General features: G+C 41.0%; 1 long non-coding RNA gene across 1 annotated transcript; it reads right to left on the reverse strand.

Annotated features, from left to right (window-relative positions):
* Positions 1 to 11,163: 11,163 nt before the first annotated feature.
* Positions 11,164 to 17,828, reverse strand: LOC111813223. Its single transcript, XR_002818536.1, has 3 exons — positions 17,648 to 17,828; positions 16,381 to 16,501; positions 11,164 to 11,269 (listed from the first exon to the last, which is right to left on the reverse strand). It is a non-coding gene; the product is annotated as an uncharacterized LOC111813223 (long non-coding RNA).
* Between the last annotated feature and the right edge of the window lie 3,510 nt (positions 17,829 to 21,338).

Raw genomic sequence — 21,338 nt, forward strand, 5'->3', positions numbered from 1 at the left:
AGAGAGAGAGAGAGAGAGAGAGAGAGAGAGAGAGAGAGAGAGAGAGAGAGAGAGCTGAGAAGTTAATAACTTCTTTAAACTTTGGCGCTGGTTTTCTTGAGTTGTATTACATGGGATTGATTCATATATTAAAATTTATCCAATATTTGTAATGGATCTAACAGGTCCACTGTTCTAAGTACATGGTGTTGAGCAAGACACATTAGGTCTCTTTTCTAACGATACTTGTAGCCTAAAGAGTAAAAACAATTATCTAATTTTACATAAAATGTAGGAAAAAAGCAAAAGAGATATCAAATTAATGACAAGAAATGAATGATTAGTTTATATAGTGATTGAAAGACTTTTGAGCAGGCAACATTTGAATTGTTACTCAAATGATGAGAAAATAAGTTAATCCTTTGTAGAATACACAGAGGGTCTATAGTTATAGGTGAACAATCTGAGCCAGCATTGAGGATTGAGCCTAGGAGAGGAAATGGCAGGATTTCCTGAGAGCCTTTTGGTAAATGACACCAAAGGATCTTTCACTAAGTGATCTTTTACACCTACTAACTTGCTTCAAATAAACAGAACAGCAAACACAGTGGGATGCTACTTCTGCGATGTGTCTATGATCAGTGACCACCCCGATCTTGCTGGCATTCTCTCTCTGACTGTTCTTGGATAGTTAGTTGCCTTGAAGCACAAGTCCACTGGTGCTTTGTGCACAGTGCTCAAGCTTCTGAATCGTGCTGACAATCATGTGGGTGAGACTGCAGGCAAGTCCTTCTCTGTCAAGCCTTCCAAGGAGTTGGGCACCTCAGGCCACATCCAACTGTAGCCTTGTGGGAGACCCTGCAATGGGAAACTCCATGACAGAGGACTCAGTTGACTTGTGACCAGACTCCTGGTTCACGGGTACAATAGGATGCTGCTATTTTAAGTCATGAAGATTTAGGAGTGATTAATTATGCAGAGATAGAAACTAGCTCTGAAGAAGTATTGGGAAGATACAGTAGGGTTTACTCAACTCTGAAATTAGGGAGACCCAACCAGGGAAGAAGAGTCTGAGCTTTCCTCTGTCAACAACTCAGTGTTGGTACTTGGAAGCTTTGAACATTCACCTCCACATGGATGTAACTTCACTCAGGAACTAGTCTCAATGTCCCCATAGACCACTGCTCTTTACTCCTTATAACTAACTGAGAAGGAAGACCTACAAAATCTTTGCTCTGTGAAAACATGATATCATAATGAAAGGCAGTTGTCCTGTGTTCACAGGGCGTTGGCTTCAAACTCCCTGTGGATACCAAAATCTGTGGATCCTCAAGACCTTGCATAAAATGACACAGTATTTGTATATAACTTAGTCACAATCCCTTGTGTACTTTAAGTCAGTATTTGTATATAACTTAGTCACAGTCCCCTTTGTGCTTTAAGTCATCTTTAAATGGCTCATGATACCTAATGAAATGTAACTATGAAAACAATTTTTATACTGTATAATATAGACAATGACAAGGAAAATAATCCACTACATACTTAGTACTGATTCAATTTTTTCCACAAACATTTTCTGCTTTTGGTTGAATATATGGAAAAGGAACACATGAATACAGACATCTGACTGTGGTGGTGAATATACTTTTGCAATCACTGGAGAAGTTTTTAAGGGGAAGAAAATCTTTATGAGGACAAAGGCATCTGTGTGCCTTTGTGTAGGTTTGTGTCTGTGTGGTTTTGTGCACAGGTGTGTATGCATGAAACACAGACCAGCATGTGCCTGAGGAATAAGAAGAAAGTGTGAGTCTAACTGTGTACTTCTGTGGTTTTCACTGCTTTTCAAACACTCTTAGCCTGCCTTCGAACTGCCCTGCCAGACATTGACGTGTATGTCCCAACTTCAGAAATGAGTGTAATACAAACAAATGTAGGTGAGTAAGTCAGAGTCGGATTACTCCAAAGTAACAAGTGATCCAAAGAGATCCAAGTACCACACCCCTGTTTGCTGCAGGGGCTGCCCAGGGAGCTAGTTCAGTCCCACATCTAACACACATTTCTGGCATTAGCATTGTTTCAATTACTAGATCATTCACATTTCAGCTGACACATGCAATGAAGCTTGCTCCTTGCCTGGTACATAATTTAAGGTAAAAAAGAAAAGAGGGTGTGTTTCATCATGGTCTATCATATCTTTGTCTTTTGTTCTGGGAGGTATTTGCATACCTAAAGGGAAATGGCCTCTTTAATTTCTTTCCCTTCTCCTAATCAGCTGAGGCCTATTAAGAAGCGCTCTGTATCCTGTAATCAGACAATTTATACAGCATGCACCCTTAGGCAACAGCTATTATAAACAAGCTGGAGAAATCCTTTACAATAAATGATTAGCATGGGAAGACACCATTCATAATTAATTTTTTTTTCTTTTTTTGTTGGCAGATGGTCTGAGGCATCCAAGCATGGCCTATTGCCGGCATCTTTATTCTGAACAGATCAGGGCAGCCTTGGGAAAAAGCTGGCTGCTCAGCTAGCTCTCTTTCAAAAATAGGATAACTCCTCCTACTCCCCTCCTCCCCTTCTCCTTTTCCTCCTCCTCCCCTTACTCCTCCCCCTCGGCCTCCTCCTCCCCTTCGTCCTCTTCCTCCTCCTATTGGTGCCTTCCCTGAAGGCAGCTTTAGGGGAGTGTTTAATGGATCAGAAGACCATACCTACTGGTCCTTTCCAGCCTTTTTAATTACAAGCTTAACTCACAGAGTAGATAGATTATATCAAGGGGCTGATCACTCCATCCTACCATTTGCCATGTGTCTGTGTCACACATACAGAAAGGGGGAGCTAGGTATTTGGGTTCTGAAGATGTCTCTGAGGGTAGAAGTTTGGAGTCTTTCATAGTGGGACACTCCACTTCTCTTCAGGTCCTTGTTTTCCCTCTGGAGAAGAATGGAGAAGCAAGGCTCTTAGTGGAAAATGACAGTCAAGACTGGTTCAGTACAAAGCTAAAGTTTATTTAAAATGTGGCAAATGCAGAGAAATCAGAAGATAAACTATCTCAGCAGCAGAGTGGTGCTACAAGGTAGATAGCATCCTATTTGGGATGCCCTGGTGAGGATGAGAGGCATTCACACTGTTAGGGGCAAACTGTTTTGTTGATTGATATGGGCTGGACCAATCAGAGTGTTAGCTTTTGCTTCTCGGAAGGGAACAAGGTCAGCATACAGTAGATGTAAATGACACCTTCATAAAGGATACAGTGGAGTACTTTTTTTAAAGCACATAGTACAGGATCAGCATGTTATGATCTTACAATCATTAGCCACAGATAAGCATTACAATCCTCAGCTACAGATAAGCATGTGAGACATCTGTATTTCATCCTTGGTATTTTGATGTCCCTCTAACCTGCTCCTACAGCTGGGTCATGCTCTCTCACTGTGACTCTGTGCTGTGCTGTGCAACTTGCTATGGCCAATCAAAAGTCATGGAAAATAATGCACACAGGATCTAACTGGCCTTGACCTTCTACTGTTACCACATGAATGTACCTAGGCTAACCCGATGGATGAGGACAGATGGATGAAATAGAGATGAGTCATTCCACTTATCTCAGCTGAGATCTTTCTAGATGAGTCTATAACCACCCTCCCTCAGACATCTGAGCCAGTCTAGCCAAGATCAGTCAAGTCCAACCTCAATAAATGAACCCTGCAGAACTTGTTAGTTAAATATAAGTTTATTGTTGTATCCCACAGATAATTTTGTGGCTATTAAATGATGTGGCTTTGTGTGTGTGTGTGCATGTGTGTGTTGCAACAGATAAGGTGATACAACAGTATAAATAGATAATCATATTTGTCTGTGGAGAAATAGGAATGGAAACTCATAAGTCTAAGCCTTTCTGCCCTAATAAAACACATCTCTTGAACTTCCATTTCAACTATTAGGAAATTAAAGTGTTTCCCCCTTATAGGTATGTATATGTACACACATGAACATGCCTGTGTATGGAGGATCCTCGAAGAATCAGCAAATGAAACTGATAAAATGTCACTCATGGGACGGAACTGGAATTCCACCTAATTCATTATTTTACAACTCTCTCAAGCCCTCAATACTCACATGTTCATTTTACATTTCATAATGCTGCCTCTCTTTCTTTGGGACATATTTCCTCTTTCATTGTTCATCATTATTTCACTGATGCTAGCAACATTTCAATTCATTGAAAGATTACCCAACAAATAATAAGTCCCTTCTATTTAGAAAAAAGTACCTATTATCTAAGGTTAAGTAGTAGGAGAAAATACTCGTGAAAATGAATCCACTTAAAATGAAGGACCAGACTTTCAGAAAGATTGTGAAGTGGTAAGCGGCAGAGAAAGAACCTGTCCAAGATTTGATTCCGGGGACTGGGATATAATAATGTGAGGAAGTAAAGGAAGAGTGAAGTGAGAATTGAAAACCATAGAGAGAGTAGGGAGAGAGACTTCAACGAAGAAGAAGAAGCTGGCAGGTGGTGCTTTCTCACTGAGCCTGCACTCACTGTATGGGAGGGGTGGCTCAAGCCTGCAAATGAGTGACTACTGGTGACTCCAGAGGCCTCCACTCTAGTAGAATGGAGCAGTGGACTCAGCAGACTCACTTTCCTGGGTGGTGAGCTATTTGGGTTGAAATTTCCCCCAAGAGGGCAACTGGCCATTAGCTGTCTTGGAGGAGCCATCTGAGGGGACAGCTAAGCTCAGCACTCAGAACAGGTAGGGGTCAGCTGCTGAGTTGAAGTCAGCAGGAGACACACAGGCTGTTACAGGCTGAACTAATCTGGTTCCAGCTCCACAGCCAGAAACCAGCCTGAACTTCAGTGGAACTAAAGGTGCAGGCTTGCTGGGATTAGCCACTACCCCTCTCAGAGGCTATTCCTGTCTTGCTGAGATTAACCAACTTTTATCTGGATGCTATTTATCTGCATGCACTGTCTACCAGCAACAGCAAGACACCTTGAAATTAGTAACTGTTTCACTTATTTGCTTTTTTACCCCTCTCTTTTCTTTTTTGTTGTTGGTTTGGTTTTTTCTCAATTGTTTGTTCTTGTATTTATGAGTGTGAAAACACTTCTAGTTCTTGCTGTTGTTATTATATTCTTTTCTTTTTCAATGTCTTTCTTTTCTTTTTTCTTCTTGTCTTCTTAACCAGTTTCCCAAAGTTCCATACATAATCTTTCTTTGTCCTTCAGTCTTGTGCCTAATGTCTTCCTCTTCTTATTTTCCATGTATTCTTCCTACCCCTTTTTATTTTTTTTCCTCTGAGGGTAAATTCAGCATATTGAAGGCTTTTTACTGCATACAATTTTCTGGTTTGCTGTAGATTTTATTTAACTACAGACATATTTCATACAATGAAAGGTGGCAAATGAATAGTTACCACAGGTTATCATTTTATAGACTATGTTCGATGCTATTGTACTGCTTTAGCTAAGGTGACACGATTGTTCTAATCAATTGTCCTTTCTGGTATACAAAGACTGAGATTACCTAAGGATCATAAATAATACTGTAGGCAAGTGCCAAAGAACCAGGTACTAGGCCAAGTAGAGAGCAACTTTTCATACCCAATAAAAGGAGGAGGTAGGACATTGCAACAGACTTAAGTCCCCAGAGCCAGTGACACCTGGTAGACACTCTAACAAGTAATCATTTCCTAAGGGATCTAAATACTAGCAATAAAGTTACATGCCATAAGCAATCTATATGCATCAACCCAGAAATTAAACTAAAAATATAGAAAATTAAAAGACACTTAAAGAAGATACAACTCCAGATTTATAGTTTATCAAAGGCAAGCCCAGGGAGCAAGGAGGTGGAACAGTCCAAAAACTACCCACCTGTACTCTCTGAAGCAGTAACACTAGGAGTAACAAAGCAGATGAATAAAGCTCTATGAAAAAAAATCAAATAAGATTTCTCAGCTAGCCACAGAGGAAGTGACCATAACGAAAGACATGTGTAGGGACTTTAGAGAAGATACAGAGTACAAAATAGAAAAGCATAGGAAAATGATGGAAAGCATGACATCTGACATAGAACAGAAATGGAAGCCATGAAATAGATTCACATAGATATCTAAAATATTAAACATTCCATTGAAAGTATATTCAGAAGAATTAGCCAATGTGATGGCAAAATATAAGATATGGAAGACAGGATTGCAGTTAGTGACCATGAAAAGAAAGATTTCTTTAAAATAGAAAAGGTCCATGAGAAGCCAATCCAGCAGCTGCTAGATGATACAAAGAATAATAACATAAGATTGATCAGAGGAATGAAAAAGCAGGGGATAGCACAAATGACAAAATCCTGTTCACAGAAGTCATAGCAGAAAACTTCTCAAGCAGAGTAAAAGAATTTCACATACAATAAGCAAAACATATAGAACTCCAATTAGCCTGATTTTCTAAAAAAAATAAATCTATACCAAAATATATAATAATCAAGATTCTAGAAATTCAGCACAAAAACACAAATCATCTATAAAGGAAAACCCACAGTATCACAGCAAACTTCTCAACACAACCTTGAAGTCAAGGAGTTTGGAGTACATTATTTCAAGCTCTAAAAGAAAACAACCTCCAATCCAGATTGATGCATCCCACAAAACTATCTTTCAAAATTGATGGAGAAAGCAGGTACTTCTATGACAGAGAATATATGAGGAAATTCATGCCAAGCAAACTAGCACTCCAAAATGTTCTAAAGGACATTCTAGAAAGAGATAACAAGGACTACAACTTCATGATTCCTAACAGAATGAATCTACCAGGCAATGCAAGCAATTAAGCAGAGAGTAAAAAAGAAACTGACAATAGGAAATAACATGATAAGGTTAAGTCAATACATGTTAATGGTATCAATTTACCAATCCAAAAAAACCCAAAACAACAACAACAACAACAACAACAACAAAAACAGACTGATGGAATGGATTTTTAAAAAAACAATATCTGCCAACAGACTGATGGAATGGATAAAAAAAATCAATATCTGCCAACATTCTGCATAAAAGAAACATATTTAATTCAAAAAGAAATTCATACACTGGAAATCAAGAATGGAAAACAATACTCCATGAGACAGTATAGAAAAAAGCATGGGTAGCTATTCTATTTGCAGATAAAAGTGGATTTCAAGCCAAGACTGATTATGAGACAAGAAAGGTCACTCACTGCAAATCTTTAAAGCAAACGATCCGAAAGGAAGAGATAATAATCATAAATATATTTGCAACAAATATCAGTGCATAAAGCTATATAAAACAAATAACTACAGATATGAAAAATCACATAAATACTAATATAATTGCAGTGGGGAGCTTCAACACCTCATTATTACAAATAGATTTACAGGCAACAAAATCAAGAATGAAATATTAGAACTACACCAAACTTTTGAAGAAATGGACTTAGCAGATGTCTACAGAGTGTTTCACCCCACATCATTTTCTCAGCTGCATGTAGGACATTCCCCAAAGTACACCACATGCAGCTCATACAACGTGCTCAAGTGAATACAAAGCAACTAAAGTTATCCCATTCGTATTATCAAACTATATGCATAATATCAGGTCATAGTGCAATAGAATTGGAAATCAATGGCAGAAAAACCACAAGAACTTCATAAACACATGAAACCAAATAACACTCTTTTGAGCAATCAATAAATCACACATGAAAATGAAGAAGAAATTATACAATCACTATAATTGAATGACAATGTCTGTACAACATGCAGGAACTTATGGGAGCAAAAGAGAGAAAGTTTTAGAAAAGTTTATTTATTCATTTATCTTTGAGAGGCAGTAGTTTGTTGTGCTGTTCAGGTTGGTCTTGAATTCACTTTGTAGCTCAGGCTGGCCCTGAACTCATAGCAATCCTCCTGCTTCAGCCTCCCAAGTGTTGGAATTATAGGTGTACACCACCACGCTTGACCTTTCTTTTTACTTTTTAAAATAGCGTTGGATTTACTTTGGGGAGTTTGATTCTAAAAGTTCTTTATGGGCACCAGGGGGATAGCTCAGTAGAATAAGTGCTTTCTTGGTAAATGCACGGGCCTGAGTTCAATCCTAAGTTCCACCAAAAATAAATAAACAAAACCAAAGATCTGCTTTTTTAATCTGAGTGCTGGTTGCATGGGGTGGGTTTATTTGTGACAATTCACCAAAAAATAATAAATAAATAAATAAATAAATAAATAAAGAAAGAAAGAAAGAAAGAAAGTTCTTTGCTATGAAGTCTTTCTTGATCAGGGTGTCTCTGTTACCTATAAAAAGGTGAATTGCGCTATACTCAGGAACAGTCGTCATTTCATGCCCTGGCAGACACTCTTGATTATTCTGGGCCTTGACTTGGTTAAAACTAAGACCTTGAGATGTTTCTTTAGGTAACTGTTTTCAACTGATCAGGATTATCAAGACTATATGAATCCTTTGCTTAAGTCTGTGTGTGTATATGTGTATACCTCACAATAAAAATTGCGATATATTTTCTACCTTTTGAGCTTTAGTAACATTTGATAATATAGCACTTCATTGCACTGATGATGGTATCTTCTTTCTTGATTTACTGGTATTAAATATCGTTTAAATACTCAGGTTGTTTGATTGTATTCATGCCACTTCATAACCTTCCCAATGTTGAGATAGGTATAGACAAGGTGCTCAATAAATTAATTACCTAAGGAATTAGGATTAATCACCTAAGGGATTCCTTGGTTGATTGACCCAAGGAATCCAATAAAGTGGAAATCTAAGAAAATTTTTTGCTTACATGGAATGATCAAAGCAGAACCTTGAACTATGGATGGTCTGCAAACCTTTGTTACCTGCTCACAGAAGGCCATTAACGGAACCATGGAATCTATTGGTAACTAGACATGACTTTTACCATCAATGAGATTATAGCTTAGTATCAAGGATACAATGGATATATGTAATCATCAGAAATGTGGAAATACAAAGATTGAAATTGGTGAAATCCACACAATTAACCGCTGAACACTTCACAGCTGAACGCTCCTTCCATCTGCCAGATCCTCTCAGATCCCTTCTTCACACCTGCATGATCTACCACATCCCCTCTGAATAAATGCTTTACTCCTTCAATTTTCATAAGGACCACCTCAGGCTATGGAGTTCTGCTACTCCCAAATGCAATGAGTTACTGGTCAGCAGGTGTTCCTATCCCCTGTGAGTCAGCCCTTGGAGGATGACAGGGTGGGCAACATGTGAAAGCACTGACTTCTCAAGTCCAAGTAGAAAGACAATCCGAGTGGTTCCCTACAGGGGCAAACTGAGCTGAGACTTCATCCAATTGGGACCCTGGATTGCATTGTCTTCACATACTTTTGTGATAGTGTGTACAAGGAGTAGTTCCTAGTCAATCACTTGTATACACTCTTCTTACCAGAGTGTCCCCTGGATGATCTCTGGGGGCCCCAGGCTAACACGAAGGTTATCAAGTGTGGTCTATATGCCGGGAACATCCTTCAAATGACAAGTTCTAAGTCTCTGCTCCAGCCGTTCTAAACAGAATCTTGGGCTCGAGGCCAGAGAATCTGCTTTTATAACAAGTGTCTCAAGTGAGTTTAATTTTCTTTCTTAAATATCAAATATTGATTAATGAATATTGCACTTTTATGTATTATAGGGTTGATACTGCAAGCAACTATATAATCAAGTCTTTGGGAGTGAAAGTTAATATGGTGGGATATAAACAATACCTACATAAACCTCACTTCAGAGTCTTTTAAAGAACTGAGTGACCCAGTGACAGATTGACAATGATACTCTGTGGGAATGGCATTTTTTGAATGTGTAATTCATGTCTCTGCACAAATTGTAACAACACTTTTCCTCTTCACCAACAGTGATTTTTTTAACATATAAAATTCACTCTGGAATTCAATTTCAATGATTTTCCACTCTAAAATATTTCTTTTTTTTATATTCTTTTTTTTTCTTTTCAAAGTTTTATTGATAAACATATAGCAATGAGACAGTTTCAAATCAAATCGAAAGTACAGTTTCAACAAATAACACACTGCATATATTCTTCTTAGTGGTCAATTGCTGTACAAGATGCAGACTTGTGATCCTACTTACAAACACCATTAGAAAAAATCATTCTATTCATTAAGAGAATGCAACTACATATCTATCCCAACCACTTTGAATACACAGATACAAAATGGACATTCTTGGTTATACCCCAATTTTTTTTTAAGTTCCGTTGTTGAATATTATAGGTGTGTAAACTCAGCAAAATATTCTAAAAGAGTACAGAAGCCCATAATAGCATTGGGTCTTCTGTTTAATTGGCAATGTCAGAAATTATTGACGTGAGTCCCCCACAGCTCAACATAACAACATGGATTTACTTCCTATATTTCATCTTCATACTTTTCTACTGGATGGTTAAGACCAAGGTAAAGCAGAACCTATGCAACAAGAGTTGTAGCTTTTTGGTTTGAGAAGGTCAGTGTAAAATACTTCAATCAATAAACTTAATGGAAAGCTTAGGCAGAAGTCCTGTCTGCAGCACAGACACACCCTAACTCTTCTAGCTGACACAAGTAGAGAGACCAGGGCCTCACCTGCTCCAATCCCTTCATACTGTCCATCTTTATGAATCATAGAAGGGAAGCAAGAGGCAAAATTTCAATTTACAGGTAGAGAAACCACAGGCGTAGGAGGTTCAGAAAGTTACCCAAGACCACTGAACCAGAATTGGCCGGCACCTAAGTCAGTGTTTTCCATATTTCATGATCAGAGCTGCTTCCACTAACTCATAACAGGAGCTGAATTATTCTCTTATCTCACAGACTCCCAAGGTTCTGTTTAAGTGGAAGAGAAAAAAATATTTGTTATTGCTGTTTTTTTTTAAACAAGGTCACATGCTTAGTCCTCCTGGAGACTCAATTTTTCAGGAATGGAAAATTGTCTCTGATCTGTTTACAAAAGTCTTGCACAATTCTCAAAGTGCCTGTGTACATCTTCTGTGGTTTTGTTTGTTTTTTTCTGGTGCAACAGAATGTTAAGCAGAAACTGAGCCCATAGATTTGTAGGAAGATCAGCAAAAGAGGATGGGACGTGGCAAAACCCACCCATGTCACACAACAATAAAGACCTTACCTGTACATTACAGCAGCTGGCCTCAGGGCCTTCTGCCCCATCCCTTGTCACTTTGTTAGCATCTGTGATGGCCAGTAAGATGTGCCTCTATCCATTCCGCTCATTCTTTACCCTGCAGGGAAAAGTCGCATTGGGTCAGCCCTTAAGAGTGTCCCTGCTGACTCACCGTGGCTTTCTCTGATCATTAGCCAAACCAGGGGACCTCTCCCTTGTCAAGTTCTTAGAAGTTCAGACATACAATGGCTTCATTCCTGAGACAAACAATTGAAGTAGGAACTTGAAGATGAAGGAATGGCCTCTTTGGCAGACTTAGTAAAGGGCGGTGGGGATTGTGGCTAGGCACATGGTGATCAAGTCAGCCCTCAGTGAGCAGACCCTGGGTTCAAGGTTGCTGTCCAGGTTTCAACAGGAGAATTTGGAGATCATTCTCAGACCCTGAGCTATGCTGTCTCCTGGGTTCAAAATTTGCCTGGCCTCTCTCCAATTATCCTCAGCTTCTTTTCTTTCTACCTATATGAGTGTCTTCACTTTGGCATATACTTTCTTTCTATGGCTCATGGTCTCCACTTCCTTGTGCCCATGGCTTCCATATCGTTCTTTAAGGCAATCTCAGCTTATAGCATTTTGATCCTTAATCCCAACTTCTGAAAATACAGTTCTATTTAAACACAGAAGAACGTATTTGCCAATGGGGTCCCCAGTGATGTAAAGACTCTTGGACACCAATCATTAATCTGTTTGTGGAATTAATAACTTGACTCCCAGTGGGACATCTGTATACTCTAAAGAGAAATTGGAAAGGCCCAGAAAATGCCAACAAAGGTGCCTAAATACCTGGATAGCTGAGATGTGGAAAAGACAGTCTTTAATAAAAGAAGTAAGGTGCCCATGAGCACAAATTGCTGGCCAGCATCAAGAGGCCTGAACTGCAAAATCATCCACTCTAGGCATTATAAGTCATGAACATATCCCTGGGTCTTCTGACAGAATTGTGTGGCAAGAAAGGAAATCACCTTACTTTCTCTTTCATCTTCCTTTTTCTCAATTCAATTCTGCAATGACAAATGTTTTGGCCCATCACATTTCGAGAGCAGCTCTGACATCCCTAACTCTGCCAAATTAAAAAGATTTTCCACCTGATTACCCATTGGGTACCAAACGCCAATCACTTGAGAAGTCTTAGGCTATACACCCATCAGAGCAAACAGAAGCTGATTTGTGCCTCTTAAAAGAATGTCCACCTACACAGGCAAAGCTTTTTCTTAGGGAAGATTTCACACAAAAGAAACACACACACACACACACACACACACACACACACACACACACCCCTCAGGTTATAGGTATTTCATTGGCCTGAGCTTTGGTCTTTCCTTTTTCACTAGTGTAAGAGTCTCAACCAAGAGATAAGAAGTCTAGAAATAGTCTCTAATCTCCCTGTCCCTGGAGTTTGATGGGAACCTGGCTTCTTCCATTCTGTCCCTAGGATGGCTTTTCTAACTAAGTCACAGCATGGGCTTTGGCTTCCTTCACCTTGTGACTTGAGGATGACTAAAAGCAAAAGTTCCTCTAGCACCCCAGAAATAGGGTTTGTTGCTATGAGCTGATTCCTCTCAAGGGAGTTTAGGTTTAATAATAGGAGTAAGGAAGAAAGAGTGGGGGACCACAGAACTCAGAGTAGAGGAATGTGTTTCATCTTTAAAAGACAAAACAGCAACAGGCCTATGTGGGGAGGCTTAGTGGAAAGGATTCTGTGGTTTTCTAATGCCTCCTGCCATCAGAGAGAGGCCAGCTCCCTCAGCCTGGAAAAATGCCAAGCCAGAGGGAAGAGGTCAGCTTGAGACCTCAGACTCGTTCAGCTCTGAGCATATTCAAAGAACTTCACGGCTGTAGGGTTCACTGTCTTATTTGACAGAAACACAGAAGTAGAAAGGAACATTTCCAAAGCCAAACACACACCCGTGGTGGAGGCAGAGCCAGAACCTTACAAACTCATTTGCTTCCTACAAAAAAATGAGTCTTTGTTTCAGATCCAAGAAGGACAAATTTCTGATTTAAGAACCTAGAGACAAAACCAACCCTCATGGCTCAATTATTATTGCAATTACAAGAAAGTGGTGCTAAGGACAAGTGAAGCTCTAAAGCCACCAAATCATGTTGGCTATCACCTCCAATCAGATATGGTAATGTTAAGATAGCTGAGAGCTTTCCAGGCAACGTATCTTATCAACCCTGCAAGTAAAGTGTGAAGTGATTTGATTGCCAAATAATCAAATGAAATTATGTTCTCAGCTTTCTATGACTTTAAAGTGTACTATGAATTAGTTAGGGCTCAAATCTGTTTCACTTGGCTTATGCAACAAAACCAAGTAGGTGTCCTGGGTGCATCAGATGTGGCCTGCACCTTCAGAGTCAAGTGAAAGGGACGTTTAATTTATAGTTAAGATAGTTAAGTTGTAAGAAAATAATAGGAGACAATGCTGTTGAAAGGAACAAAGTAACATACAGGCAAGGAAAGAGCAATTTTTCTTGTGGCGTGGCTACATTTGGATTATCTTTAGATGACTGCTTTGGGGAAGAGAGCCAGAGAGATAATTATGTTTATGTTACACTTAAATTACACATTTAAAATGCATTATTCTATTTTTTCCAATGCATTTGCGTGTCTATGATTTTCTCAGATTAGTATTGAAATGATATTTGATTGCCTGCATAGACCAAACAGACAGAAGTACATCCAGAAATGCTCTCTGAGAGATGACAGGTGCCATCATCCTGTGATTGTTTTCTGGAAATGAATCCCTTGGACATTACCAATGGCTGCTGCATATATTTGAAAGTTACATTTGGAAGCACACTCTACCAAAGTAGTTAAGGCAACTAAGAAGATGGCTTTATATTAGGACAGACTGACTCCTCCCCTTTCTGTTCCTCTCTCACACTGGAAATGAGATGTGGGACCTTGGACAGGTCCCCCAAGCCCTTTAGACTAAAGGTTCTCTTTAGATAACCATTCTGATACGGCAGCTGACAAGATTCAACTTTCTAATCCAGTTTAGAACACAGTAGGTCTCAATGAAGGATAATTGTTAAATATCAAAAGTCATCCCTGTACCCATATAAATGAAAGAAGGGTCCTAAACATCTCTAAGATATGGACACTGGAGGACCAGAAACAGCATCATTGCACTTCCAGGAAGGAGATCTACTGCTGAGCTCAGGTTTGTTGCCAGCTTTGCTCAGAATGTGTCTTTTGCAAGCTCAAGGAAGAAACCAAGAAATTGGTTTCAGATTTTTAGCTACAGTGGAGAGCCAAGAGTCTATTGTAGCCAAGTGTGCACCTTCCTGCCCTTGGCCAGCTTAGAAGAACCCATAAATTCTGGCTCTGACAGGGAGATGCCTGGACCACCTTAGGGTTCCACACCTGGTGTCCCCTAGTGCCAGAGCACCTCCCCTGGGCTTGGCTCAATCCACAATGAGCTTGGCCTGGGGCCTATTTTCCCTTTAAAATGTTAAGCCCATGAGTGTTTTCAGTGGGAATTTAACCCACATGTATTTTTTTTCCTCATTTCATTTGCATTTACTCATGAAAGCATTGTTTTTAAAGAGATGGTTGATGGCCAAGAACCATTCCTTCCCTTATTCTTCTTTTCTTTTATTTTCATGTTTATACCCATTTTCCACCAAGTCTTCCTTGTTCTCTTTTTAATTTTCTTTCTTCTTCTTTAGAAAAAGAAACTACTTTCCTCTTTTTTATTTGTAAAGTATCAAAGCACAAGTGTCTATGCTTGCTTGGTAGTTAGTATCCATGGATCTGAGTAAGGGCTGCACTCCGACTTCCAGAGCAAAGCCTGCCGAGTTATTCCTAGTTCAGTGTGTGCTTGGAGGATGCCATCAGGAGGTATGTTAGGATATAGCTACTTACCACAGTACAATGTTAGTCATTCTGATGACTCATATGAGGGTGAAGTGCAGCTGCTGGCTGGCAGGATGCTTTTGTATGATGTTTCTGGAAAGCTCAGGTTAAAATATATTATTTCAGCCTCTGGAAGATACTTATGGCACTGGACTGAGAATCCAAAGCAGTGCTCCTGACAGGCTCTGGAACGGTGATTGGTGTTCGTGCAAAATGATCAAAGCACTGGAGAATGCACGTGGGGAGGCAGAGGGCCAGACAGCTCCCCATCTGCGCACAGGGTGTGAGGGGAAGAAAGGCCTTTGCGACACGCGACCATATCCAGTGATGGATGTTAGTCTGCGCTTTCCTTAAACAACTTCTTCAGGCTGGCTGTGGTGGTGCTCAGTTGTAATCCCCCAGCACTCTGGGAAGCTGAGGCAAGAGATTCTCCACGGGACAAGAGAAGAAGAGAGAGGCCATGTACTCGTCTGCGATCATTCCTGACACGGAGGTGTGTGTAGAGCCCACTGTCCCCTCTGGTCAGCGTTCCTCATGTGGGGTGTGCATTCCAGCAAGGATAATACTTTTTTGTTTTATCCCTTGAAGTTACAGATCAGCGTTCAATAAATAACAGATGTGTGCCGTGGAAATTTGCTAATGTTGAATGTCATTGTAATCTGTCTCCTGGAAGACCTAGTGCAGTATATGGGCTAAAGACTTGTACCATTATTTGACTCTTGGGACTTGAGTTCTCTCCTTGCTGTGTTTTCGCTTCCCTTGAGATGTTTCAGAGGGAAAGCCACACCCCAACTGGCTTTCCTCTGAACTAAGGCAGGAATTTTGCATAAGGACTCACTCAGCTGGGGACCATGTCGGTCTCACTAGCTTAGCGATGGCAGCAGCACACTCTATTTCTCAGTGTCTCATTTTCATTGTTTTAAAAATGAGGGGAGCCAGGGAGATAGCTCAGTAGAATAAGTGCTTGCCTGGCAAACACAAGGGCCTGAGTTCAATCCCCGGTTCTGCCAAAAATAAAATAAAATAAAATAAAATAAAATAAAATAAAATAAAAATGAGGACCCTTGAATCACAGAACATTAAGGATTGCCTCAGTTTACACACAGGCAGACTAATTCAGATTTAGTCTACTTAGAAACCCTATTGCAGTCCTTCAGGAGGACAACAGACAGAGGGCATACATCACAGGTCCCAGATAGTCTGGTTCAATACTTGGCTCAGCTACTTACTGGCATTGTGGCCTTATGCAGGTTACTTAAGGTCTCTGGTCCTTGCTTTCTTACTTTGAGGATGACAATAGCACCTACCTCATAGGTTAAGAGTCACTAGGTGGTAAAACTTGGGGACACAGCTCCATTCAGAGAGTACGGTATATTCACAGCAGTCTCCATATTTTTGCAAAGCTTCTTTCAGCAATTCTCACAGCAGCTAGGGATAAGAAGGAGAGCTGCGCTTACTGCTCTCACCTACCTCTAAGGATACTTTCTTAGAAAATCAAGTATAATTTGGAAACGATGTACAAGTGGCATCACTCACCGTTTGTCAAGCCCTCATTGTCTTGCAAGGGGCATTCTCTGACTTATCCCTATTATTCTCATATCAGAGATGTGAAAAAGTACTTTTTTTTTTCTACTTTCTCCTTTTCTTGAGAGCCCCTGGTGGGGGCTGAGCACAGCACAGGGGCTTGTTTTAGAAGAGCTAGAGCAGCCCCCCCCCAACATCTCCCTCCACTCCCTGAGGGAGAAACACATCTGATCTTGCTAGTCATTATCATTTTAATGTACAAAGTGACATTATGCCGAAAAGAAGGGGTTCATAAATTATATCTGATTTTAGAAAGTTTTCCAGCCATTGTATAAATGACACATCTATAAAAGAAGACTGAAAATGAATTTCAAATAAAAAAAATAATTCCATGTTTTTATGGCAAGCTTAAAAAAATTATTGGAACGAAATGTTTCTGAGGAGGGTGATTCAGAAGCCTGAGGAGTTGAGCAGTGCATGGTGGGAGGAGGCAGACTGCGAATGGAGGGGGTGGCTTGGGGTCTGTCAGAATGGAGTGATAGTCACCACACTGGCTGCCCAGAGGCCAGAGCTGAATCCCAGAGGTCTGAGGAGGAACAGCTTAATTGTCTGCTTTGAGGGGAGCAAGCACCTAGGGTGTGAGGGAAACGGTGGCTCCCAGGGCCCTGACAGGCCTGGAGGCCTAGATGTGCGTGATCCACGCAGTGGTGCCCTGCACTGCCCACACATTCATTTACATGGACATGGGGGCAGCGAAGCAGAAATACAGGGTTTCCCACTTCTTGTTTGCACAAGGTCAGAGGGAAAGAAACGTTCCCTTGAACTGTCCCCTTCCCTCATGAGACTCCAGGGATATTTAGACTCTTCGGAAGGCCTGGGGCTGTCCTCAGGCCAGATTGCAGCCAGCCTAGGGTGCTCAGAGGGAGCAGGAAGGAGAGAGGGAAGTGGCCTTCGCCACAAGCCCCAGGCTGGAGAGAAGAGCCTGACAGTGCCGTCACAGGGCCTGACACCTCTGCAGAGCCCTGTGCCCCCAGCGGGTGCAGCACTTACAGGAGTAAGGGAGTTCTTTCACAAAGCTGCCAGGCCGAGGTTGCCAGAGTAAACCCATTATATCCACAGTGAGCCAGGGAGGCAGCACATGGTGAGCAGATACGTGGTTTCTGGCTTCCTCTGTGAGGCGCGCAGTGTCTGAGGTGAACAAGTGGGCTGGTGGGCTTCTGTGGATTGGCGAAGGGTGTGCGGTCTGCAGCGGCTCAGCAGAGCTGGTCTCCTCCTCTCCAGGGAGCATGGGCACAGGTTCCAAACATAGAAAAAGTAATAAAATAGAGTAAACTTCTGGCTAAGTCAGTAGAGAGGGGTGGAGGAGGCAGAAGGCCCTGGTTATGCCCTGACTGTAATGGCAGGCTTGGAGAGACTGAGGTGAGAGGACTCCATGTTCAAAGCCAGCCCGGTCTAGATAGTGAGACCTTATCTAAAAAAAATAAAAAGAAAGAAAGAATACTAAGTAACTAAACAAATTTAAAAATGAGTCAACTCATCATGATCCACAAATTGCCCCTTGGTGTCCAGCTGCCTTCCTGCTCCAGGCTTTGCTTCACTCAACGCACGTTGGGCTCCATTCTATGACAGGAACAGGAAGGACAGAGGAAAGCTGCATGGGTGTCCCCACAGCTGCCTCCCCACCCCCCAGTGTAGGATGGCTCCCAGTCCTGGTAGAACAGCCTGAGAGAAACTCAAGGTCGTCACATTTCTGCCTATGATCACCCTCTGTGGCAAAGGAACCGCCACAGCTCCCACCATCTCCTGGGCACCTCCATGACTGTCTTCCCTGCTTCCAGCCAGCTGTCCTGCACTGCCGATGGGCATTCCTGTGGACAGGTGTCTTCCTTTAATATCCTCCCCAGGGCACGAAGGTCTTCTGTAAGAGGAGGGCTGCCCAGGCGAGGATGTCCAGGCAATGCTCTCCTTGGCCTCTTTTCACACACTGGCAAACACAGGACTCTCAGATGTGCTGGAGTGATGAGGTCTATTTAATTTTGCTTAATCAGGCATTCCTTACTCTCACATGGTCCCATAACTAATAGTTTTCCTTCTTTCTTTCCCATTACAACCTCCATTTTTCTTTTTTGTTTTATTTTTCTCCTTAAAACTTTGCACTGTTTGAAGTTCACACACATATATGTATGTATGTATGTACTTATAGAATAGAACCAGCTTTCATATCCACAGGTTCAACAGCATGATTCAACCAATCATGGGCCAAAAATATTTCTTAAAAATAAAGCATCTGTACTGAAAATGTATGAACTATTTTCTTGTCATTATTTCCTAAACATGACAATATAACAACTACTTACATTTATATTGTGTTAGCTGTTACAAATATCCTAGACATGTTCTAAATATAGAAAAAGCTGTGTGTAGTTTCTATGCAAATGCTACAGTACATTTTTTTCCCATAATTTTATTGAGAAACAAATAGCAATGAGACAGTTTCAAACCAAATTGGTAAGACAATTTCAATAATTAACACATTGCATACGTTCCTCCCAGTGGTTAATTGCTGCAGCTACAGCACATTATGTATGGGACCTTAGACATTCCCGGATGTTGTTGTTTGTGGAAAGCCAGGGAGCCAATCCATCACGAATTCAATGGGATGACTGTGTCTATATTGTCCTCTTCATATTCTCACTGGAACTAAAACTTTATGAAAGTAGATATACACACACTGTCTGTCTCTCACACACAGAAAGGCATGGAATAGTGTCTATAATATGGCAGATCATATCCAAGAAATATTTTATGTGAGAACTCAGGCCACCAGTCTTTCTTCTGCCTATATTAAACAACACAGGACCAAGTAAAGAGAACTTTGCTGCTGATTCCAGGAACTACTGATACATGGGAGAACCCCCAACACATGCACTTTCCATCACTCACAGTTTGTTCATCAAAGTTTGCTGTATATGTGACCATAGTTGGAATGAAAGGGTCTTCAGAAATGTGATTAAGTACCTCCAGACTAGGTCATATTTGATTATCCAGACAAGCTTATTGTATTCATTACTTGCAAACTGCCTTGCTATAAAGTCTGCCTGAGTCTACCCATGTTGCTACCTTATTAGGCCCGCCTAGAAGTCACTCGGTCCAGGGTCTGAAGGCCTACATATGCTCTTTGTATTTTGAGGTGCTTTCACAGTGGTGTTTGCTGTTAGTGCAGTGAATCTGATCAACTTCGCTGTCCTCACCCGGGCTTTGGGTTGATACTCACCAAGGCCAGCACTTGACTACAGAGTAAGGATGAATCTTGACAGCAATGAATCCAAAGGATGGGTTTTAGTAAGAAGTTTTACTACAGGCCAATTACAAATTTCTTAATCTGGAACTTAGGCTCTGTTTTGGCCATGCTTCCTGATATCTGCTGGGTCATGGTGAATTCAGATATTCTTTGACCTAGGCTTGTGCTGGTGAGGCTTCCTAGAGTGCTACTGTCTATTAAGGCCTTCTCAGCCATCAGCTCTTGGCTAAACCCCACAGCTTCATATATTTTCTCACATCACTGTTTAAGGGACAGCGCACCAGCTTCCTCACCCCTCTACCACATGTCTCTTGATGTCACAGACTGCGTTTAGGTCCCATCCATCTGCTGAGAAGCTTCCTGGGGCCAAGTGATCAGAGACTCACTCATGGGAAATCAGGGCCTCACTCTTCTCATTGGTCATGTAGGAATCAAGACTCTTCTTGAGCACTTGAAAATTTTAAACACTGCCCCATATGATCTCAATGTTTGGGAGATCAGAAGTGCAGAATCTGTGTACCAATGGGCTGCGCTACCCTAATGGTTCAAGGAGAAAATCTTGCTATCTCTCTTTCAGCTTCTGGGGGCTGCTTCCCTTGGCTTGTGGCTACATCACTCAAAAAAAGTCTAAACTTTTTTCTTGTCACTGCTTTATCTTCACATGACCTTGTCTTGTGTATCTCTCCTCTGTGCCTTTTATAAGGACACTTGTCACTGGACCTAAGGCCTTCCTGGAGTACTCAGAATAATCTATTGTGGAGGTTCTTAAACACAGGTGTGAAGACCATTTTATTCCAAATGAGCGAACACACACAGGTTCTGAGAGTTAGGATGTAAACATATCTTTTACAGAAGGCACCCTTCAATCTATCATGGGTCATTAGAATTAAGAAAGGAGTAAAACACTTTTCAGAGGTACAGAAGGTAAGAATCATTGTTTCTGAAGATACTGAGCCTCTTTTGTAGAATAGTTTTTTAAAATATATAAATACCGCATGCAAAAAGGTTTTGAATTGTTTCTCTCCCTTTGATTTCCACCTCTGAAATCCATTTCTCATCCAGAATTTCATTCATCTTCAGAACAAAGCACCAAAGGCCTCTGTGGGCCAGGAAGTCTTCACCTGGTAAGCTCGCTGGGATTCTCCTCCATCCTCTAAACACACAGCATCATACATCTGGGCTCTAGGGTTTTACTAAAGGACTGCAAAGGCATCAGCCTATGACTTCCTCCCAATTCTCTAACCCCATTGTACAGTTTACTTGCCTTCTCTAAGTGCGTGTTATGCTTTGACAACTCTGAGTCCCCAGTTGGCCTACATTAGTTTACTAGGGAAGCTATAGAGTGAGTGGGTGAAACACAGAAACTCCTTCCTCGAAGTTCTGAGGTCGGAAGTATGTGCTCAGCACAATGCAGGAGCACCTATGTGCCAAGGCCACTGC

Source organism: Octodon degus, unplaced genomic scaffold, assembly GCF_000260255.1.
Source record: "Octodon degus isolate 3935 unplaced genomic scaffold, OctDeg1.0 scaffold00173, whole genome shotgun sequence".
Lineage (NCBI taxonomy): Eukaryota > Metazoa > Chordata > Mammalia > Rodentia > Octodontidae > Octodon > Octodon degus.